Raw genomic sequence first — 18,480 nt, 5'->3', positions numbered from 1 at the left:
TTTTCAGTTCAGCTTAGGAGGCCTGCCCAGCTCTCCCTAGAAGGCCTTAATATATGACTAGAAAAATCTTTTAATACCCTATTGGGATGTGTGGCATCATCAGTTTCAATATGCAGATCAAATTTTGGGTAAGGGTCTATACTGCTTCTTCAGGGTATCTACAAATTATCACAGTTGTATTACATTAAGCTGTCTCAAAGACTTAAAAAGGATCTCCATCTAACTAATGATAGACTTCAAGAAAATTTTAGACTCTGTTAAAAAAGAACCATCAAACTTTCAACAACTGCTTAAAAGATGAAAATTTCAGTTAAAAAGCTGGATTTTCTTAGTTTTTTTAAACAGGTATTTATCTTATTGACTCTATGATTGAATTAATTGGTAGTTTTGATATAATAAAGACATTGGCTATATATGAGACAGGAGAAAAAGTTATAATTTGTTTGTTTATTGAGAAATTCAAAACTAGTTTTAGCCTTGAATGATTCAGTGATTCCATGATTTATTTTTACTTTAAATAGAGTAATGTCTAGCACATCAGTATGGTTATATTTATCATGTATCAATAAGTGATATGAAATAAGTATTTTAAAAGTACGGTGCACATGGCATTTTGACAGCATATAAAAGACTAGAACACAGATGTGGTCTTATACTCAAGGAACTTATAACTTGATTCAGTAGACAAAACTTGGGAAATAACAAAAGCACATTATAATAACTATATTATAACGATAATATAACTATGTTATTAAAACAATAATGTAATAACTATATTATTATAATGTGACTTTTGTTATAGAAGAGACCAAGCGCTTTAAGAATGAGGGGAAAAAGGTCATCATGGACTGGAAAACCTGGGAAGGATTCACCAAAGAGGTAGAATTGAATTAGGACTTTATAGGTATGTAGATTGTAAAATTTTCAAGTGTAAGACTGATGGTTTTTTAGCCTTTCATGTTTTAATTACCTAACTAGTTGTTAGTCTTTAGTAGGATTGCATTAAACAATTATTGAATTAATAGAATTTAACTGAATTGGTAAAGGAGACAGAGCTTTCTAGATAAGGGGACTAATATGATCAAAAGAAAAATGCAATCACATATTTACTATTAATATGTGTAGAGGAAATTAAAGAATAGACCTAACTGGAATGAAGAATAATATCAGGAAATTGAGTTTAATAGATATGTGTTGCAGGAAGTCAGGGACCCCAAATGGAGGGACCAGCTGAAGCCATGGCAGAACATAAATTGTGAAGATTTCATGGACATGTATTAGTTCCCCAAATTAATACTTTTATAATTTCTTACACCATCTTTACTGCAATCTTTGAACATAAATTGTGAAGATTTCATGGACATTTATCACTTCCCCAGTCAATAGTCTTGTGATTTCCTATGCCTGTCTTTAATCTCTTAATCCTGTCATCTTATTAAGCTGAGGATGTATGTCACCTCAGGACCCTGTGATAATTGCTTTAACTGCACAAATTGTTCATAAAGCATGTGTGTTTGAACAATATGAAATCTGGGCACCTTAAGAACAGGATAACAGTGATTTTCAGGGAACAAGGGAGATAACCTTAAAGTCTGGCTGCCTGTGGGCCGGGCAGGACAGAACCATATTTCTCCTATTACCAAAAATGGGTAAGAGAAATATCGCTTAATTCTTTCTCCAGTAAGGAATGTTAATAATTAACAGCCCTGGGAAAAGAATGCATTCCCGGGGCGGGGGCTCTAAAATGGTCACCCTAGGAATATCTGCCTTATGCAGTTGCAGATAAGGGATGAAACATGCCCTGGCCTCCTGCAGTGCCCCCAGGCTTGCTAGGATTAGGAAATTCCAGCCTGACGAATTCTAGTCAGACTGGTTCTCTGCTCTTGAACCCTGTTAAAATGTTTATCAACGACAATACAAGCACAACGGGACAGGAAACCTCATCAGTAATGCTAATTTTGCCTTCACCTTGTGACCTTGCCCTGACCATTTGCCTTGTGATATTTTGTTACCTTGTGAAGCATGTGATCTCTGTGACCCACACCCTATTCATATACTCCCTCCCCTTTGAAAATGACTAATAAAAACTTGCTGTTTTTGTGGCTTGGAGGGCATCGCGGAACCTGCCGACACGTGATGTCTCCCCCAGACACCCAGCCTTAAAATTTCTCTCTTTTGTACTCTTTCCCTTTATTTCTCAGACCGGCTGACAGTCACGGAAAATAGAAAAGAACCTGCATGAAATATTGGGGTTCCCCTGATAGATATGATAGGATTGATTTATAGAGGATCTTGAAATGTTTTGACTTGGTTTCTGAGGCCAATACAGAACTTGTATTTTAATGTCAGAGTTTCAAGAGAAAATAAATGACTAGGAAAATTAAACTTACAATACAGCCACAGTTAGGAGAAATTAGAGTTGGATAAACAAATTAGGAGTCAATTGCAGTGGTCTAAGTGTGTAGTGATATGTTCCAGGTGATAACAACTGATTGTCTTGTGGTTTCACACTGCTGACATCTCAAATTGAAAAAATATATCTTGTTTAAAAGAAATACATTTGATTGAACACCATCTGAGCATAAGGTAAAAGGAGAAAGGAACCAAAGTTGTTTGTGTTTGAATATCATAGCTTATCCAACTAGTAGAGGCATATGCAATGTTTCAAATACAAATCACAAAAATAACTTTGTGTAATCAAATAGCCTTATAAAGATAACTTTTAAAAGAGAATTATTCCCCTAGAGACAAATCAAATATTCTATCACCTTTAAAATAGGAGTTTGTTCCCACTTCTATTCAGTGAGATTTCAGAAATAAGGGGTCTAGCCCCAGAGCTCTCTGTTAAATTTAGAAGAAAAATAGCCACTGTATATTTAATTTTGTTTAGGTCCAAAAAATCTATTTTAATATTGTTAAATGAATTTTTTCTCTATGATTAGAAAAGATATTCTAAGAATATAAGGGTAATACTCCAAAATCAGTTAAGACTCTTGATTTATTGTCACAAGAGGTATATGTATAAGCAGACAGTGGTTCCTGGCACATAACTGCTTCTCAGTGGACAGACCTAGGATCTGTCAGTAGACACACCTAGGAAATATATGTATGTATACTATATCTATATACATGTTTGTCGGTGTATCTAACTACTGAAAACAAAACACGAGTTTAGGCTGATAACTCTAGCAACAAGAGGTTCATCTAGTATTCCCCTTTGGTTTATTTGTAACTGCTTTCTCTGACAAGGAGAAACCTGGCTGTCATTAACTACAATTTATTTGCTTTCTTTTTCAGTCCTAGTATACGTGTAAAGTTCTTTCTAAATTGGTAACCCAGATGCTGTGATAAACAAATTTATCAACTAGGGTATGTTAGTGTTCTGTGACTGCTATAGCAAATTACCATAGCCTTTTTGGGTTGAAACAATAGGAATTCATTCTTTCATAGTTCCAGAGGCGGGGCATCCAAAATTGGTGTTACAGGTCAAAAATCCAGGTGTCAGCAGGATCATACTTTCAACCCTCTAGGGAAGGATCCATTCCTTTCTTCTTTAAGCTTTTGGTGCCTGCTAGCATTTCTTGGCTTATAGCTACATCACTCCAATTTTCAAAGCTAGTCAGAATTCGACAGAGAAATAGAACCAATAGCATCGCCGGGCGCGGTGGCTCACGCCTGTAATCCCAGCACTTTGGGAGGCCGAGGCGGGCGGATCACAAGGTCAGGAGATCGAGACCATGGTGAAACCCCGTCTCTACTAAAAATACAAAAAATTAGCCGGGCGCGGTTGTGGGCGCCTGTAGTCCCAGCTACTCGGGAGGCTGAGGCAGGAGAATGGCGTGAACCCGGGAGGCGGAGCTTGCAGTGAGCTGAGATCCAGCCATTGCACTCCAGCCTGGGCAACAGAGCGAGACTCCATCTCAAAAAAAAAAAAAAAAAAAAAAAGAACCAATAGCATCTATCTATCTGTCTATCTCTATCTATCTATCTATCTATCTATCTATCTATCTATCTATCTAATCTATCCATCCATTCATCTAGATTTATTTTAAGGAATTGGTTGTTAAGATTGTGGAGGTGGCAAGTCTGAAATCTGTAGGACAAGCTGGCAGGCTAGAAATTCAGGTAAGAGTTGATGTTTCAGTTGAGTTCAATATCAACAGAGCAGACTAGGGAGGCTGGGAACTCAGGCAGGGTTTCTGTGTTGCAGTCTCAAGGTCAAATTCACTCTTTAGGAAACTTCAGTCTTTGCTCCTAAGGCCTTCAACTAATTGAATGCAGCCTACCCACATTATGGAGAGTTCTGCTTTACCCAAAGTCTACTAACTTAATCATATCTAAAAATACTTTTGCATCAACATCTAGAATGGTGTTTCACCAAACAACTGGGTACCATAGCATATCCAAATTGACATAAAATTAGCCACCATAGCCAGCATCTTCAAATTTCTCTTTGACCTGCCTTCATATGGCCTTCCCTCAGTGTATGAAATCTCTCCCACTGCCTCCCTTTTGTAATCGTAAATGTGATTGCATTTAGGGTCTATCTGGATGGATAGTTCAGATAATCTCCCCATTTCAAGATCTTTGACTTAACCACATCCGTAAAGCCCCATTTTTTCCCATATAGGTAACAATCACAGATTCCAGGGATTAGGTCATGGAAATCTTTTGGGGGGCCATTTTCAGCCTATTACATAAGATATAGTGTTTGTGTGTATTCTTTATCCAGTTACAGCAATATTTTCCAAAGTTACTTAAGTTAGCTCCTATCTTCTATACCCCCTTACATTTGATTGTGTCATTTATTTATAACACAGATTCATTTGTGGCCATCTACATTCCATCTTGGGTTTATCTGAATTACTTCTTGGTTTAAAAAATTGTATACAGTAAAATTCCTTCTGTAAACCACAAATAAAATTCTAAGCTTGCCACTCATCTGAACGGATCCTTCCTATCATCAAGGACATTCCAAAATTAACCTGAAAAACTAATTTAGGCCATTATGGGAAGGGAGAGCCAGACAAGACTCATTATACTCTCCTCCCTTTTGGAATTACTGAGAGAACAGGCTCTTAAAGTCTGATAAGAAACATTTACAATCTGTTCTCTCTGAAGCCTGCTACCTGGAGGCTTTATCTTCATGATAAAACTTTGGTCTCCACAACCTTTATATAACCAAACATCCTACTGATAATAACTCTTTCATCCAATTGCCAATCAGAATATCTTTGAATCTGCCTACAACCTGGAAGCAACCCCAGCCTCTGCTTCCAGTTGTCTCGCCTTTCTGGACCAAAGCAATGTACATCTTACATGTATTGATTGATGCCTTATGTCTCCCTAGAATGTATAAAACCAAGTTGTGGCCTGACCACCTTGGGCACATGTTGTAAGGATCTCCTGAGGGCTGTGTTACAGGCCATTGATCACTCATAATTTGCTCAGAATAAATCTGTTCAAATATTTTACAGTTTGATTCTTTTTGTCGACACTTTGTGATGTTCAGGTCTATGGGTTTTGACAAATAGTGTCATGTATCTACCATCATAGCACCATACAGAACAGTTCCATCATAGCCCAAATTCCCTAGCATTGAATTTTGTAGTCAATCCCTTCCCCTACTTCCAAAGCCTGGAAACCAAAGATTTGTTTTCTATTCCTGTAGCTTTGTCTTTTCCAGAATGTTATATAAATATGCAATATTTTTTATTTTAAATGCCAATTATTCCTAACCAGTATATAGAAATACAGTTGATTTTTATATACCAACTGTGATCATGCTGAACTCAGGAGGTCTAGCTTTTTTTGTAGAATCTTTGGGATTTTCTATGTAAGCAATCATGTTGCTTACAAATAGAGACACTTTCATTCCTTCATTTTCAATATGCCTTCATGACTATATTCAAAATATGCTACAAGGCTATAGTAATAAAAACAATATGGTATTTGTGTAAAAAAAAAAACACATAGACCAACAAAACAGAATAAAGAACCCAGAAATAAATCCACATATTTACACCCAACTGATTTGTGACAAAGGTGTCAAGAACATACACTGGGAAAAGAACACCCTCTTCAATAAATGATGCTGGGAAAATTGGATATCTGAATGCAAAAGAATGAAACTGAGCCCCTACTTGTCACCATTTGCACAAATCAACTCAAGATGGATTAAAGACAATGTAATACCTAAAACTGTAAAACTACAAGAAAACAGGGGAAACACTTGAGAAGGTTGGTCTAGACAAAGAGTTTGTAGCTATAACCTCAAAAGCACAGGCAACCAACCTGAAAATAGACAAATGAGACTATATTAAGCTGAAAAGCATCTGCATGGTAAAAGAAACCAAAGCATCTGCATGGTAAACAGAGTGAAGAGGCAACCTGTTGAATGAGAGAAAATATTTGCAACCTATTCATCTGACAAGGGACTAATATCCAGGATATACAAGGAACTCAACAGGAAAAAAACTCCCATTAAAAATTGAGCTGAGGACACACACAAATAGACATTTCTCTGAAGAAGACATACAAAGGGCCAAGAGATATACGAAAAAAAATGTTCAACATAACTTATCATCAGGGAAATGCAAATCAAAACCACAATGACGTATCATCTTACTCCAGTTAGAATGGTTATTATAAAAAGACAGAAAATTACAGTGAGGTTGTGGAGAAAAGTTAACTCTTATATACTCTTGGTGGGAATGTAAATTAGTACAGTAAATCCAGAAAACAGTATGGAAGTTCCTCGAAAAACTGAAAATAGAGCTGCCGTATGATCCAGCAATCCCACTATTGGGTATTTATCCAAAGGAAAAGAAATTTGTATATCAAAATTTGTATATCCACCTGCACTAGAATGTTTATCACAGCACTATTTACAATGGCAAATACATGGAATCAAGCTAAGTGTCCATAAATGGATAAATAAAATGTGGTATATAGACATAATGGAATGCTAATTGGCTGTAAAAAAGAATGAAATCCTGTCATTTGCAGTAACATGGATGGAACTAGGAGGTTATTATGCTAAATGAAATAATCCAGGCCTGGAAAGACAGATACTGCATGTTCTCACTCATATATGAGAAAAATTGATCTCATGGAGATGGAGAGTAGAATGGTAGATATCAGAGGCTGGGAAGAGTGTGTAGGTAGGAGGCAGGGATAAAGGGAGGTTAGGAGTCGGGGATAAAGGGAGGTTAATTTAGTGGATACAAAGATAGATAGAAGAAATAAGCCCCAATTATCAATAGCAGAGTAGAGTGACTATAGTTAGCAAGAATGTATTATATATTTCAAAGAAGCTAGAAGAGAGGACCTGAAATGTGTTCCTAACACACAAAAATGATAAATACTCAAGATGATACCATAAATACATGGACTTGATCATCACACATTGTATGCATGTAATAAGATATCACATGTAGCCCATAAATATGTATAAATATTATATGTCAATAAAAGTATTTTAAAAAGTTTGACTAGATATAAATTTTTCAGCCAGTTTTAATTAATTTTAATTGACAAATAAAAGTTATATATATTTATGGTGTTCAACATGATATTTGAAGTATGTATATATTGTGGAACCACTAAAACAAGCTGTTTAGCACATGCATTATTTCACACACTTATCTTTTTTGTGGTTAGAACGCTGAAAATCTACTCTTTGCAGTTTTCAAATATAAAATACATTGTTACTAACTATAGTCATCAAGTTATACACTAGATCTCTTGAACTTATTTCTCCTGTCTAACTAAAATTTTGTATTCTTTTACCAATAGCTCCCCAACTCCCACCCCTCCAATCTACTGTCTGCTTCTATGAGTTAAACTTTTTCAGATTCCATGTATAGATGAGATCATGCAGTATTTGTCTTTCTGTGCCTGAATTATTTCACTTAACAGAATATCCTCCAGGTTCATTCATGTTGTTGCAAATGACAGAATTCTCTTCTAAGGCTGAATAACATTTATTGTATGTATAAATATAAATATATAATATATATATATCACATATTCTTTATTCATCTCTTAATGGACAGTTAGGTTGATTCTATATCTTGGCTTTTGTGAATAATGCTGCAATGAACATGGAAGTGGCCATATCTCTTCTACATACTCATTTCTTGTTTTTTGGATGTATACCCAGTAGTGTGATTGCTGGGTCATATGGTAGTTCTATTTTTAATTTTCTGAGGAATCTTCATACTGTTTTTCATAATGGCTGTACTAATTAACATTCCCACCTACAGTTCTCTTTTCTCCCCCAAAACACTTATCTTTCATCTTTTTTGATAATAGCCATTCTAACAGGTATGAGCTGATCTCTCGTTTTGTTTTTAATTTGCATTTTCCTGATGAATAGGGATGTTGAGCATTTTTTCATATATTTGTTGGCTATTTGTATATCTTCTTTTGAGAAACATCTATTCAAGTCCCTTTGTTCATATTTTTTTAAGTCAAATAGGTATACACATTTTTAACAGTTGTTTTTGAAAAGAGGATGTATAAGGGAGTTGAGGTAGAGGATATATTCAGGGGCTGGCTAACATTCCTGTACTTCTCAGTTGCTCTTCAGATCCTAATATTTCCCTGCCATTTCACACCAAACACACGTTTCTGCCACTGCCAGGGTAAGATAAAAGGGCACACCTAAAAACTTATCCCAATGCTGGCTCCCCAGAACAGTGCTGTGATAGTTAATTTTATGTCAACTTGACTGGGCCTTGGGGTACTCATTATTCTAAGTGTGTGTTTCTGAATGAGATTAATATTTGAATTGGGAGACTGAGGAAAACAGATTGCCCTCTCCAATGTGATTGGACCTCATGCAATTCATTGAAGGCCTAGACAGAGCAAAAAGACTGAGTAACGGTGAATTCCCTCTCTCCACCTGACTGTCTTCAAGATGAGACGTTAGCCTTCTGCCTTCGGGCGTGGACCTGAACTGGAACTCACACCATTGGCCCTCCTAGTTCTTAGGCGTTTGGATTCAAACTGAATCTGTACCACTATCTCTCCTGAGCCATTTCCTTATAATAAATCTCTTTATCTATCTATATTATCTATATCTATTTCCAATTGCTTCTATTTCTCTGGAGAACCCTGACTAATAGAGTTGTTCAGCTGTGATGGTTTCTCATAGTATTTATATTAGTTTGAAAGATACTTCAAAGTTTTTCTAGCTTTTGTGATGTCTTCAGATTTGGGTTTGAGGAGAAAAACGATAGTCCATGCTTGTGTGCTCTCTTTGTTTTATGCTGTTATTCAGTTTTTGTATTTTTTTACAGATAGCCTTTGAAAATTATTGGAAATTCCATAAAATCTGGGATAATTACATATGCTGCATTCCTGGCATCCCATTTTCTAACCATTATTTTCTTACATAGTCAGCACACTTGAATTATCTATTCAACAAGGTAATTTTCTTTTAGATTTAGAGAATAAAATATTTGGGACAGAGTTAGGGAGTATTTGCCTTCTTTCCAAAAGAACTAATCTCATAATTCTACGTATTATTTTGTTGAACCAGGTTAAATACAATTTTTTGTTTGCTTGTTTGTTTGTTTTGAGTAGAGGTTTCACTCTTGTCTCCTAGGCTGGAGTGCAATGGCACGATCTTGGGCCACTGCAACTGCCACCTCCCGGGTTCAAGCAATTCTCCCGCCTCAGCCTCTTGAGTGGCTGGGACTACAGGCACCCGCCACCACACCCAGCTAATTTTTGTATTTTTAGTAGAGATGGGGTTTCACTATGTTGGCCAGGCTGGTTTCGAACTCCTGACCTCAGGTGGTCCTCCCATCCCAGCCTCCTGAAGTGCTGGTATTACAGGCATGAGCCACCACGCCCAGCCTAAATACAAATTTTAAGGGAAACATAAACATAAAACTTAACGAAATGTGGACTGGGACTGAATAAGATGCTCTATAAAACAAGAAATACATTTTTAAAAATAATTTTTATTTTTTCAGCTTTATTGAGGCAAAATTGACAAAAATTTTATATATTTTTGATACACAATGTGATGTACTGATATACATATGCATTGTGAAATGATTACCACAATCAAGCTAACTAACATCTCCATCACCTCACATGTTTGGCTTTTCTAAATGGTGAAAATATTTAAGGTCTACACTTTTAGCATATTTCAACAATACAATATTATTAACTATTGTCACCAAGCTGTACATTAGGTCTCCAGAATGTATTAATCCTGCCTAACTCTACCCTTTGACCAACATCTCCCATTTCCCCATGCCCCAGTCCCTGGCAATTATCATTTACCGTGTGCTATGAGTTTGGCTTTTTTAGATTCCACATATATGTGAGATCATGCAGTATTTGTCTTTCTGTGCCTGGCTTACTTCACTTAACATAATGTCCACTGGGTTTATCCATGTTGTCAAAAATGCACAAATGACAGAAATTCCTCCTTTTTTTAAAAAAAGAGACAAGATCTTGCTCTGTTGCCTAGTCTAGAGTACAGTGGTACAATTGTAGCTCACTGTAACCTCAAACTCTTGGGCTCAAGCAATCCTCCCACCTCAGGTTCCCAAGTAGCTAGGACTACAGGTGGGTGCCATCACGCCTGCCTGATTTTTATTTCTTTGTACAGGCAGGGTCTTGCTATGTTGCCCAGGCTGGTCTCAAACTCTGAGCCTCAAGTGGTCCTCTCACCTTCTTCTCACAACATGCTGGGATTATAGGCATGAGACACTGTGCCTGGCCAATTTCCTCCTTTTTAAGTGCTGAATAATGTCCATTGTGTGTGTGTATGTATCATATTTTCTTTATTTGTTCATCTGTTAGTGGACATCTAGGTTGATTCCATATCTTGATTATTGTGAATAATGCTGCAATGACCATGAATAATGCTGCAAAGAAGAGATACCTCTTTGACATACTGATTTTATTTCTTTTGGACATATATCCAGAAGTGGGATGGTAGTTCTACTTGTAATTTTTTAAGGAACCTCCATACTGTTTTTTATAATCACTGTACTCAGTAACATTCCCATCAACCATGTATACAAGTTCCTTTTTCTCTGCATCCTTGCCAATATTTATTATTTTCTGTCTTTTTGATAATGGACATGCTGAAGCAGGCCTGACCTGCCTGGACCCTGGGGTTGTGAGTGCTGGGACAGACTTAGAGTCTGGATCTGCAAGGATGGTTCTGAAACCAGAAGCTGCACAAGCTGGTCAGAGTATGGGGTAGGCCAGGAGTCTAGGTTTGCAGGGACAGGCCTGGCACTGGGGTTCACTGGAGTGAGCTTGGTGCTGGGGTTTTCAGTAAAGTTGGGTGCTCATACACTCTCCTCTCATGCAGAAGAATCTCCCTCTGTGCTGTGAAACTTGGGCTGGGAGAGCAGTGGCACTGGCAAAGTAAAACTGTCCTTCCTACCTCCTTTAATGCATCTTTTTTTCATTTCTGTGGTTCACCCAGGTGCTGTAATCTCTCACCCGGATTCCTGAGCCCTTGTGAATGCATTTTCTTATGTAGATAGTTGTTCAAATTGATGATTCTGCAAGGGGATAAGCATTGGAAACTCCTCTGCTGCCATCTTGCTGGAAATACTTATCTTTGACATTGAAATTTAGACAGCATTTTGAAACTCTTAGACTGGAGAAAGTTTATTTAAATTGGTTTTACTTTCTTGACAGTTTGAAACCATACTGTCACTATGCAGAAATCACTTGACTTGGTTATAGTTTACGTTTTATTCAATATTAAAATATTAGGTGCCTTAGTATTAGGTATTAAGGCAATTCACAATTTAACTGACTTTACTTTTATTCACAGTTCTGTGACATTTTTAACAGTGTAATTTATATTAAATTTAAACTTGGAATGAAATAACCCTCTACTTGAACACTATAGCTTTAAGGTACTTAAGCATAGTCAGAAAATAAGATGTAAACGCTACTGATTAGAGCAGATTGGAATATGTAGATTTATATTATGAAAAGCAATGTTCTCTCTACTACCCTGCTGATTCAAGGCTATAAATTATTTTTAGTGGAAGGAAAAGATAAAGATTAACTTTTTATTTATTCCAACTGGGTGGGTATTAGAATTTCAAGGGCCTGAACATGTGACTGATTGGAGCTTGCATAACTGCTAAATGACCAGATAGTGCCAGTAATTTTGACGTGACATTAAAATTTTAAAAATAAAGTTTTTCTGGCCAGGCGCGGTGGCTCATGCCTGTAATCCCAGCACTTTGGGAGGCGGAGGCGGGCGGATCACAAGGTCAGGAGATCGAGACCATCCCGGCTAACACGGTGAAACCCTGTCTCTACTAAAAGTACAAAAAATTAGCTGGGCGTGGTGGCGGGCGCCTGTAGTCCCAGCTGCTGGAGAGGCTGAGGCAGGAGAATGGCGTGAACTCAGGAGGCGGAGCTTGTAGTGAGCTGAGATCGCGCCACTGCACTCCAGCCTGGGCGACAGAGCGAGACTCCGTCTCAAAAAAAAAAAAAAAAAAAAAAAAAATACAGTTTTTCTGATATTTTGAAGGAATGAATGAAAAAGTGATGTGTAATTTAAAGATGGTAAACCTGACATGTTGATGCTTTCCCTTTGAATTTCAATTGCTGCCCTATAACTTGCCTTAGAGGCTGAATGGCTCATTTAAAAACATTTCTATTGCCTTGCTTTACATTTGCTCTTGATTTCTCCGAAGTTGACACAAGTCACATGCAATTAAATTTATATCCCTGGTGGACAGGCTCATCCTAATATCCTTTGACTCACACCCAGGTTGTTTGCAGCTTGGCAGTTCTGCTTCAAGACACATCACTTTTTATTTTTATAAAGTATTTTAAAATAATGCCATCATAGAATTTGTAATATACATTGGTAACTGAAAAAATTAAAAAAACGAGTACTACATTGTTATATATAATGTGTATTCATTCAACTATGTCAAAATATAAATATACAAAAAGATTGAAATGAAATGCCAAAATGTTAATTAATTTTTTTCTGTTTAAAAATTACCGTTTATATATAGATATATTTGCAATATAAACTATATACTAGATAATATTCTTGTATCAATGTTAGATTTTTTAGATGTGATAATGGTATTATGGTTAAATAAGAGAGAATGTTTTTATTAGAAAATACATGTCTGCAACTCACTTTCAAATGACTTTTTTTGTTACTAACTTTAATTTTTTCCCTCATTTTAAAAATTGTGGTAGAATACATATAAAAAATTTACCATCTTAGCCATTTTAAGTGCATAGTTTAATGGTATTAAATATATTCATAATGTTGTGCAACAATCACCATCATCCATCTTCTTAACTCTTCATCTTGTAATACTGAAATTCTGTGCCCATTAATCAATAACTCTCCATTCCTTTCTCTCCCCAGCCTCTGGCAACCACCATTCTACTTTCTATCTTTCTGATTTTAACCATGCTAAGTACCTCGTATAAGTGAAATGAAACATTATTTATCCTTTTTGTTACTGGCTTACTTTACTCATAATATTCTCAAGGTTCATCTATATTGTAGCATGTCAGAAATTCATTCACTTTTAGAGATCAATAATATTCTATTGCAGCACATACCACATTTTGCTGATCCATTTAATTACTGATGGATGCTTGGGCTATTTCCATCTCTTGTCTACTGTAGCTTGATTATTGTAGCTTTGTATTAAATTTTGAAATCAAGAAGTGTGAGTTTTCCAGGTTTGTTCACCTTTTTAAAGATTGTTTTGGCTATTTGGGGTCCCTTGAGATTTTATATGAATTTTAAGATAGCTTTCTCTATTTCTGCCCAAAAAAATAATAATTGGGATTTTAATAAGGGTTGCAATGAATCTGTAGATCATTTTGAATAGTACTGACATCTTAATAGTAAGTCTTCCAAGAACGTGGGATGCTTCCAATTTATTATATCTTCTACAATTCCTTTCAGTAATATTTTATAGTTTTCAGTGTATAAGTATAACCTCCTTGGTTAGGTTTATTTCTAAGTGTTTTATCCTTTTTGCTGCAAATGGAATTGTTGTCTTAATTTCCTTTTTGGATTGTTCATTGTAGTGTATAGAAATGCAACTGATTTTTGCTTGTTGTCTTTGTGTCCTGCTCCTTTGCTAAATTATATATTAGTCCTAACAGTATTTCTAGTAGAATCTTCAGGGTTTTTTACATATAAGAGTATATCATCTGTGAACAGAGGTAATATTATTTTTTCCTTTTCAATTTGGATGCCTTTTATTTCTTTTTCCTGTTTAATTGCTATGGCTAGAATTTTCAGTACTATGTTGAATAGAAGTGGTGAAAAGCACGTATCCTTGCCTTTATTTCTGATTGTAGAGGAGAAGCTTTTAGTATTTTACCATTAAGTATATTGATCCTTGTGGGCCTTTTATATATGCCTTTTATTATGTTGAGGTATTTTCATTTTATTCCTACCTTGTTGAGTATTTTTTAAATCACAAAAGATGTAAAATTTTGTCAAATGCTTTTTCTACCTTATTTGAGACGATCATGTGGTTTTTGTGCTTCCTTCTGTTAATGTGGTGTGTTACAACTGGCTGATTTTTGTATGTTGAACGATCCTAGCATTCCAGGAATAAATCCCACTTGGTCATAGTGTATAATCCTTCTAATATGCTGCTGAATTCTATTTTGTTGAGCATATTTTCATCAATGTTCATAAGGGATATTGGTCTATAGTTTTCTTGTATTGTCTTTGTCTGGCTTTGGTATCAGGGTAATTCTGGTCTTATAAAATGAGGTAAGTGCTTTCACAGTGTTTGTGGGAGTGTAAGTTAGTTCAACCACTGTAGAAGACAGTGTGGTGATTCCTCAAAGATCTAGAAGCAGAAATATAAATTGACCCAGCAATGCCATTATTGGATATATACCCAAAGGAATAGAAATCATTATATTATAAAGATACATGCACAAGTATGTTCATCACAGCACTATTTACAATAGCAAAGACATGAAATCAACCCCAATGGTTATCAATGATAGACTGGATAAAGAAAATGTGATACCTGTACACCATGGAATACTATGCAGCCATGAAAAGGAATGATATCATGTCCTTTGCAGGGACATGGATAGAGCTATAAGCTGTTATCCTTAGCAAACTAATGCAGGAACAGAAAACCAAACACTGCACGTTCTCACTTATAAGTGGGAGCTGAACTATGAGAACACATGGACACATCAGGGTGAACAACATATACTGGGGCCAGTCATGGGGGCAAGGGAAGGGAGAGCATCAGGAAGAATTGCTAATGGATGCTGGGCTTAATACTTAGGTGATGGGTTGATCTGTACAGCAAACCACCATGGCACACATTTACCTATGTAACAAACCTACACACCCTGCACATGTACCCCAGAACTGAAAAAAGTTGATGAAAAGTAAAAAAACAAAGAAGTAAAATGAGTTAGGAAGTGTTCCATCCTCTTCAATTTTGGGGGGAAAGTTTGAAAAGGATTGGCATTCGTTCTTCCTTAAATATTTGGTAGAATTAACCAGTGAAGTCATCAGGTCTAGGGCTGTTATTGTTGGGAGATTTTTTGATTACTGATTCAATTGCCCTACTAGTTATAGGTCTATTCAGATTTTTTATTTCTTCGTGATTTAGTCTTGGTAGGTTTTCTGTTTTTAGGAAAATTTTCATTTCATCTACATCGCACAATTTGTTGGTATATAATTGTTCATAATACTGTCTCATGATCCTTTTTATTTCTATAGAATCAATAATTTCCCCACTTTCATTTATTTAAGTCGTTTGAGTCTTTCTTTTTTTCTCAGTATGTCTAACTAAAGGTTTGTCAACTTTCTTGATTTTATTAAAGAACCAACTTTTAGTTTGATTTTTTTCAATCGTCTTTCTTTTCTTTATTTCATTGATCTGTTCTCTAATTTTTATTATTTCCTTCATTCTGTTGGTTTTGGGTTTGTTTTCTTTTTCTTTTTCCAGTTATTCAAGTTGAAAGCTAGGTTGTTGACTTGAGACCTTTCTTGTTTCTTAATGCAAGCATTTATTGCTATAAATCCCTTGAACTTTTTTCTTTGTGTCTCATAAGTTTTGGTACATTGTGTTTTCATTTTCATTTGTCTTTAATTATAATTTGTCTAATTTGTGTCTATATCTAATTTCCTTTGTAATTTTTTTCATCCATTGGTTAAAATACAATACCCATCAAAATACCATCATCATTCTTCACAGAACTAGAAAAAACAATCCTAAAATTCATATAGAACCATAAAGGAGTCTGCATAGCCAAAGCAAGACTAAACAACAAGAGCAAATCTGGGGGCATCACATTACCTGACTTCAAACTACACAACAAGGCTATAGTTACCAAAACAGCTTGGTACTGGTATAAAAAACAGGCACACAGACCAATGGAACAGAATAGAGAACCCAGAAATAAAGCCAAATACTTACAGCCAAATGATCTTCGACAAAGGAAACAAAAACACAAAGTGGGGAAAGGACACCCTTATTCAACAAATGGTGCTGGGATAATTGGCAACCCACATATAGAAAAATGAAATGGATCCTCATCTCTCACCTTACACAAAAATCAACTCAAGAGGGATCAAAGGCTTAAATCTAAGACTTGAAACCATAAAAATTCTAGAAGATAACATCAGAAAAATTCTTCTAGACATTGGCTTAGGCAAAGAGTTCATGATCAAGAACCTCAATGCAAATGCAACAAAAATAAAGATAAACAGATGGGACTTAATTAAACTAAAAAGCTTCTGCACAGCAAAAGAAATAATTAGCAGAGTAAACAGACAACCCAAAGAGTGGGAGAAAATCTTCACAAACTATGCATCCAACAAACTCCTAATTGACAGAATCTTCAAGGAACTCTAACAAATCAGAAAGGAATAAACAAGTAATCTTATCAAAAGGTGAGCTAAGGACATGAATTGACATTTCTCAAAAGAAGACATACAAATGGCCAAAAAAAAAATGAAAATATGCTCAACATCACTAATTATCAGGAAAATGCAAATTAAAACCATGATGCAATACCATCTTACTCCTGAAAGAATGGCCATAATTTAAAAATTAAAAAATAGTAGATGTTGGCATGGATGCAGTGAAAAGGGAACACTTTTACAATACTAGTGGGAATGTAAACTAGTACAACCACTGTGGAAAACAGTATGGAGATTTCTTAAAGAACTAAAAGCAGAACTACCATTTGATCCAGCAATTCCACTACTGGGTATTTACCAAGAGGAAAAGAAGTTGTTATGTAAAAAAGACACTTGCACACACGTGTTTATAGCAGCACAATTCTCAATTGCAAAAATATGGTACCAACCTAAATGTCCATTCACCAACAAGTGGATAAAGAAAATGTGGTATGTATATGCCGCGGAGTACTATTCAGCCATAAAAAGGAATGAAATAATGGCATTTGTGGCAAACTGGGTGGAGTCAGAGACCATTATTTTAAGTGAAGTAATTCAGAAATGGAAAACCAAATATTGTATGTTCTCACTTATAAGCGGGAGCTAAGCTATGAGGACACAAAGGCATAAGAATGATATAATGGACTTTGGGTACTTGGGGGGAAGGTTGGGCAGGGGATAAAGGATAAAAGACCACACATTGGCTATAGTGTACACTGCTCAGGTGATGAGTGCACCAAAATTTCAGAAATCATCACTAAATAACTTACCCATGTAACAAAAACCACCTGTTCCCCAAAAACTATTGAAATAAAATAAAATATTTAAAACATCAACACAAAGAAACTTCTAAAAGAATCCAGGGAATGAAGGAAGAGATCAATATTTTAAAAAGACACCAATCAGAACTTCTAGAATTGAAAAACTCACTTGAGGAATTTCAAAATACAACTGAAAGCTTTCTCAATAGACTGGACCAAGCAGAAGAAACAATTTTAGAGCTTGAAGACCATCTTTTGAACTAAATCTGACAAAAATAAAGAAAAAATAATTTTTGTAAATGAGCAGTTTTTGAGAAATATGGAATTATTTAAAGCAACTAAACATATGAATTATTGGCATTCCTGAGAGAGGAGAAAAAGCAAGTAATCTGGAAAACATATTTAAGAGAACAATCCAAGAAATCTTCCCCAATTTTGCTAGGGAGGTAGACATCAAGATACAAGAAATCCAGAGAACATTTGTGAGATATTATACAAAATGATCATCACCAGGCATATAGTCACCAGACTGTCCAAGGTCAATGCTAAAGAAAAAGTCTTAAAGGCCACTAGAGAAAAAGGGCAGATCACACACAAAGGGAATCTTATCAGGCTCACAGTGCACTTCTAAGCATAAACTTTACAAGCCAGGGATCTTGGGGCCCTATTTTCAGCTTTTTTAGAAAAGAAATTCCAACCAAGAGTTTAACGTCCTGCTAAACTAATCTTCATAAGCAAAGAAGAAATGGAAATGAAATCTTTTCCAGACAAGCAAGCACT

The sequence above is a fragment of the Macaca fascicularis genome, chromosome 7, assembly GCF_037993035.2.
Source record: "Macaca fascicularis isolate 582-1 chromosome 7, T2T-MFA8v1.1".
NCBI lineage: Eukaryota > Metazoa > Chordata > Mammalia > Primates > Cercopithecidae > Macaca > Macaca fascicularis.
The sequence above is the reverse complement of the archived record's forward strand: the minus strand, read 5'-3'. Positions refer to the sequence as shown.